Source organism: Anolis sagrei, chromosome 3, assembly GCF_037176765.1.
Source record: "Anolis sagrei isolate rAnoSag1 chromosome 3, rAnoSag1.mat, whole genome shotgun sequence".
NCBI lineage: Eukaryota > Metazoa > Chordata > Lepidosauria > Squamata > Dactyloidae > Anolis > Anolis sagrei.
Genome location: NC_090023.1, coordinates 35,887,487 through 35,893,486, shown reverse-complemented (window position 1 = coordinate 35,893,486; position 6,000 = coordinate 35,887,487). Strand labels below are relative to the sequence as shown.

The 6,000-nt window shown below is 47.8% G+C and overlaps 1 protein-coding gene across 2 annotated transcripts in view; it reads left to right on the top strand.

The window, feature by feature from the left end:
- Positions 1 to 1,174: 1,174 nt before the first annotated feature.
- The window catches only part of LOC132772079 (galactosylgalactosylxylosylprotein 3-beta-glucuronosyltransferase 1-like), an 83,401-nt gene continuing 78,575 nt past the window's right edge, over positions 1,175 to 6,000 (top strand). For both annotated transcript variants that reach the window (XM_060770801.2, XM_060770800.2), the window contains exon 1: positions 1,175 to 1,353. The gene's annotated coding sequence lies outside the window, so the exon portion shown is untranslated. The remainder of the gene's footprint in view (positions 1,354 to 6,000) is intronic.

Sequence of the window (6,000 nt, the reverse complement as noted above, 5' to 3'; positions counted from 1 at the left end):
GATCAGGGGTCTGGAGAACAAGCCCTATGAGGAATGGCTTAAAGAGCTGGGTATGTTTAGCCTGAAGAAGAGAAGGCTGAGAGGGGACATGATAGCCATGTATAAATATGTGAGAGGAAGTCATAGGGAGGAGGGAGCAAGCTTGTTTTCTGCTTCCCTGGAGACTAGGATGTGGAACAATGGCTTCAAACTACAGCAAAGGAGATTCCACCTGAACATGAGGAAGAACTTCCTGACTGTGAGAGCAGTTCAGCAGTGGAACTCTCTGCCCAGGTGCGTGGTGAGGCTCCTTCTTTGGAGGCTTTTAAACAGAGGCTGGTTGGGCATCTGTCAGGGTTGCTTTGAATGCAATATTCCTCCTTCTTGGCAGGAGGTTGGACTGGATGGCCCATGAGGTCTCTTCCAACTCTTTGATTCTATGATTCTATGATAGGGAGGAGGGAGCAAGCTTGTTTCTGCTGCCCTGGAGACTAGGATGTGGAACAATGGCTTCAAACTACAAGAGAGGAGATTCCATCTGAACATTAGGAAGAACTTCCTGACTGTGCGGGGGGGGGGGGGGGGGCTAGGGGTTCAGCAGTGGAACTCTCCGCCCCGGAGTGTGGTGGAGGCTCCTTCTTTGGGAGCTTTTAAACAGAGGCTGGTTGGGCATCTGTCGGGGTTGCTTTGAATGCAATATTCCTCCTTCTTGGCAGGAGGTTGGACTGGATGGCCCATGAGGTCTCTTCCAACTCTTTGGTTCTATGAATCTATGGATGGCCTTGCAACTTCAAAGCCTGGCTGGTTGCTGCCTAGGGGAATCCTTTGTTGGGAGGTGTTAGCTGGCCCTGACTGATTCCTGTCTGGAATTCCCCTGTTTTCTGAGTGTTCTTTATTTACTGTCCTGATTTTAGAGTTTCTTAACGCTGATCTCTAGGAGTCTAAGATGCTATGAAAGGAGGGAGGGAGGGGTGGGCATCCTTCCTTGCCCGCATCCTGCACCAGAAAAGCGAGGGCTCCTCTCACTCTCTCCCTCCCTCCTTCCCTCCCTCCTTTCTCCCGCCTCTTCCCCTCTTAAGGTGGCGCGGCGGGATGCGGCATGGCCTGGGCCGTTCCTCCCGCGGGGTGGCCTTAAACCCAAGCCCCCCCCCCCTTAGCCCCCTTTGGCCAGAGGCGGCGCGGCTCCTTTAAGGAGGCTCCCGCAGCCCGAGCCCAGCCGGAGCGCGCGCGTCCCGCAGCCGGCCGAAAGCCCGAGCCGCTCCTCCTTCCCTTCCTCCGGCTGCCTGGGTGGACTTTCCCCGCGCGCGCGGCGTGGATGCTCCGCAGGTGAAGATCCAAGCATCCCCGCCAAGCCCTCCGCTCTTCTGGATGGAGGTGAGACCCCTTTCTCTGGCCCAAGAAGAGGCGACCTTGGGCATTGGCTCTCTCCTCTTTGGAGACTGTCAGGTCTCGTTTTAATTCCTCACCCATCAAGGGCGAGCTTTGTTTTCTCCTCTTTCCAGAGAGAGACCAAATGGGTTTCAAACTGCAGGGAAAGAAAGAGGGTCCACCTCCAAACTTGCCGGTGCGCGAGACAGGGAGATGGAGTGTGATATCCACTCTCTGGAGGCTGCGTGGCTATCTGTCGGGAGGGCTTCACTTTGGCGTTTTAGTCTAGCAGAATGGGGTTGGACTGGATGGCTCTTGGGATCTGTTCCAACTCTAGGGACCCTTCCACACAGCCAGAATATCAAGGCAGAAAATCCCGCATGATCTGAGTGTGGACTCAGATAACCCAGTTCAAAGCAGATATTATCGGATTTTCTGCCTATCGAGGGCTGTGTGGATTCTGTGAACTCTTCCAGGTTCTGTCATGCCGTCATTTCAGCATTTTAGGGATCAGAAGAAGTCATACTTGGTTGCAGGCTGTGTTCCAGAAGCATTCTCTCCTGACGTTTCACCCAACCCAGTTATGGGATTTTCTGCTTATTGAGGGCTGTGTGGATTCTGTGAACTCTTCCAGGTTCTGTCATGCCGTCATTTTAGGGATCAGAAGAAGTCATACTTGGTTGCGGTGAGTTTTCCAGGCTGTGTTCCAGAAGCATTCTCTCCTGACGTTTCACCCACATCTATGGCAGGCATCCTCAGAGGTTGAAAGGTCTGTTGGAAACTAGGCAAGTGAGGTTTATATATCCGTGGAATGTCCAGGGTGGTGGAAAGAACTCTTCTCTGTTTGAGGCAGGTGTGAATGCTGCAATGGGCCACCTTGATTAGCATTGGATAGCCTTGCAGCTTCAAAGCCTGGTTGCTTCCGTTCTGGGGGGAATCCTTTGTTGGGATGTGTTAACTGGACCCGATTGTTTTATACTTGTATTGCCCTCATTTCTGCCTTAAGAAGAGACGGGATATCATTACAATATGACAGCCAGTGTGGGGTAGGTTGCTTGACTCTGGGGACCAGGGCTCAGTTTTGCATTGTGTGACAACAGTTATGTGCATACTGCATACATCTTTTTCATCACACTGAGACTGGGTGGCCCTTGGAGTCTTTTCCAACTTTATGATTCAATGACCATTTTTTCCCATGTCAGGAATGACTTGAGAAACTGCAAGTCGCTTCTGTTGTGAGAGAATTGGCAGTCTGCAAGGATGTGTTACCATCCTGTGGAAGGATTCTCTCATGTCCCTACATTGGAAGCTGGAGCTAACAGACAGAAGCTCACCCTCCTATTCAAATTTGAACCACCGACCTTTGGGTCAGCAGTCTTGCCAGTGGTTAATGCTGAGATGTTTTACCATCCTGTGAGAGGCTTATCTCATGTCCCCACATGAGAAGCTGGAGCTGACAGATGGGAGCTCACCCTGCTCCCCGGATGTGAACTGCCGGCCTTTTGGTCAGCAGTTCTGCTGGTGGTTAATGCCAAGATGTTTCACCATCCTGTGGGAGACTTCTCTCATGTCCCTGCATGAGAAGCTGGAGCTGACAGACGGGAGCTCACTCCACTCCCTGGATGTCAGCTGCCAGCCTTTCAATCAGCAGTCCTGTCGATGGTTAATGCCTGGATGTTTTCCCACACTGTGGGAAGCTTCTCTCATTTCCTCACAGGAGAAGCTGGAGCTGACAGATAGGAGCTCACCCTGGATTCGAACTGCCAACCTTTCGGTTAATAGTCCTGCCAGCACTAGGGTTTAACCTATTGCACTATTGAAGGCTCTCATTCTTATGACCATAATGACCCTTTTCACTCACCCACCCTAGACCCTCTTTCTTTCTTTCTTTCTTTCTTTCTTTCGTTCTTTGGCCAAATCTTCATGCACTGTCAACTTGAAAAGGTGTTAGGCTTTGGGGATTGTGAGTTTTCCCCTTGTTTAGTTTGGAACTGTTAGAGCAGAATGCCCTCCTCTTCTTCCTCTCATTTCCTCTTCTTCCTCAACCAAACATCCCTCCTCCAGCCAGGTAGGAGTTCTCTCCCTTCCTCAGCAAGACTGTGCCAACACAGAGCTGTGGAAGTCTCTTGGCAGCGGTGGAATGTGTTCCTTTTGTTGTCTGCATAGCGCTCCAGTGGCAGAATATTATCTAATGATCCATTGTTTAACCATCTTTTTTTTTTCAAAAACGAAATGTCACCTGTCTGCAACACAAAAGGGGAAGAGGGGATGGAGGGGAAGAAGAAGGAGAAGATGCAAGAGGCATATTAGCTGGGCAGCCTCCTTGCATTGATAACGAGAAAGGAGGACTCACACGTCAATAATTCCAATTTGGTGTTGATTAACCAAAAGGAATCACAACCAAGGTGGGGAGAGATGTCACAGTCTTTACAAAGAGAGGATCCCAAGAGTCACGTCAACAAAAAAGTCTCATTATGACAACTTGACAAAATGTAATTACCTGAAATTCTGGAAAAGTACACAAGAGGGGATGTTTTGAATGTGTTGCCAAGCAAAGGAAGCATTCTTGATTCCCTTTGCCCATATCATGCTTATGTTGTTATATATTTCTTAAAGACAGCATATTTCTCTCAGTTTTGTTTGGAGATGAATTTGACGAAGGCAATAAGAGCTTCACTTCTCTTGCTATTCTACACCACTGAAATCAGAACTGTGCGATAAGGTGGGGAGGGGGATGCTATCAGCAATCGCAAATGGGTTTTAATTTCCAAAATGAGAGGGTTAGAGGCAGTCTCACTTGCCGTTTTCATTTTCTGATCTGAAAGACCTTATCCGATGCAACCAATCCAATGGGAGAAGTCAAGGTCCGGTCGTAGTTGCATGTTAGCGAGGGGAAAGTGCTCAAGACGTGTCTCAAGGCATCTGCATGTTCCTGGGGCTGAATCATTGAAGACAGATTCCAGAGCAAAGTCCCTGCAGACCTGCAGCTCAATTAAATCTCTGTGCAAATCAGGCTATGGCACTGAAAATCTACAATGTTTAAGCTCAATACAGGTTCAGTGTAGCAGCAAGAAAAAGGTTGAATTGATGCTCCGAATGTAAGCATCCTGGATCTGCATGCAGCTCAGATATAACATCGGGGGATAAATATTGGCCTGCCACCTCCAGATTCACTTGAATGGTCCCTCTGTGTTTTGAAAACCTGCCTGAAGTTCTGCAGATTCAAGTTCAGGGTTGCAGTCATACCTAAGAAGCCATATCTGCTGGAGATCTCCCTGCTCCCACACAGTTCTTCAAAGCAGAGACCATGTTTGATCCAGATGTGGTTATCTATCTGATAATTGGGATCTTGCACGGCAAGTGAAAGATCACAAATGACAGTTTCAGATCCTTTTTTTCTTTAGTAACAAATAGGGGAGATTTCCTCGTGCACAAAGTGCGAGAAGCATGCAGGGTTGAGTACCTTTTTGCATAGTTTGTGTCTGATCTATTTCAGCCAAAAAAGATTTAGCAATGTAGCATTGCTAGATCCTCTCAGTCATGCATCCCATCAAAAGAGGGCCTAGATCAGTGTTTCTCAACCTGGGAGTTGAGACCCCCCTGGTGGGGTGGTGGGGTGGTGAGGGAGTGTCAGAAGGGTCACCAAAGACCATCAGAAAGCACAGTATTTTCTGTTGGTCATGGGGGTTCTGTGTGAGAAGTTAAGCCCAATTCAAACATTGGTGGGGTTTAGGATGCTCTTGCATTGTAGGTGAACTATAAATCCCGGAAACAAAAACTCCCAAATGTCAAGGTCTATTTTCCCAAACCCCATCACTATTCAAATTTGGGCATATTTGTTCCAAATTTGGTCCAGTGAATGAAAATACATCCTGCATATCAGATATTTACATTACGATTCATAACAGTAGCAAAATTACAGTTATGAAGTAGCAACGAAAATAATTTTATGGTTGGGAGTCACCACAGCATCAGGAACGATATGAAGGGGTCACAGCATTGGGAAGGTTGAGAACCACTGGCCCAGATTAACCTATTCAAGAGGACAAGTGCCTTTTGCAGGTTGTATTGGTCGAAAAATCAAATGCCAACCAATCACATCTTATGTGGCTGTTGAAATTCAGAACTGAGGCATGTTCAGCAGAAGCTGCGGGTTGCTAGCCTGTATTCTCTGAGCTGTTAAAGAAGCAACTGGCAGTTCACTTGAGAATTATCCTGACCTCCGGCACTTTAGTTGACCCCTTTCCTGTACTTATTACACTTTAATGGCCAAGGGCATTACCCTGTCAACCCAGCCTTTTGACTATTGCCCTTTCTCTCAGCTCTCCCAAGGAATCATTGCACTTACTCTGAGCCCAAACCCAGTTTCAAATTGACCAGCCAGGGTATTGGTTTTATGATGTTAATTGATTTTAATGTTTTTTATTATTTGTTGTTATTGGTTGTTTTTACTGTATCTGTTTTATTTGTAATCCTTGGGCTTGTCCCTCTGTAAGCCACCCAGAGTCCCTTCGGGGAGATGGAGGCGGGGTATAAAAATAAATACTATGGGAATGCTGTGCAGGCTGGAACCAACAGAACGGGAAATGACCAGTCAGACCGAAGGGGAAAGAGACAGAACTGAGATAGGGAACTAAGGACAAGAGATAATAA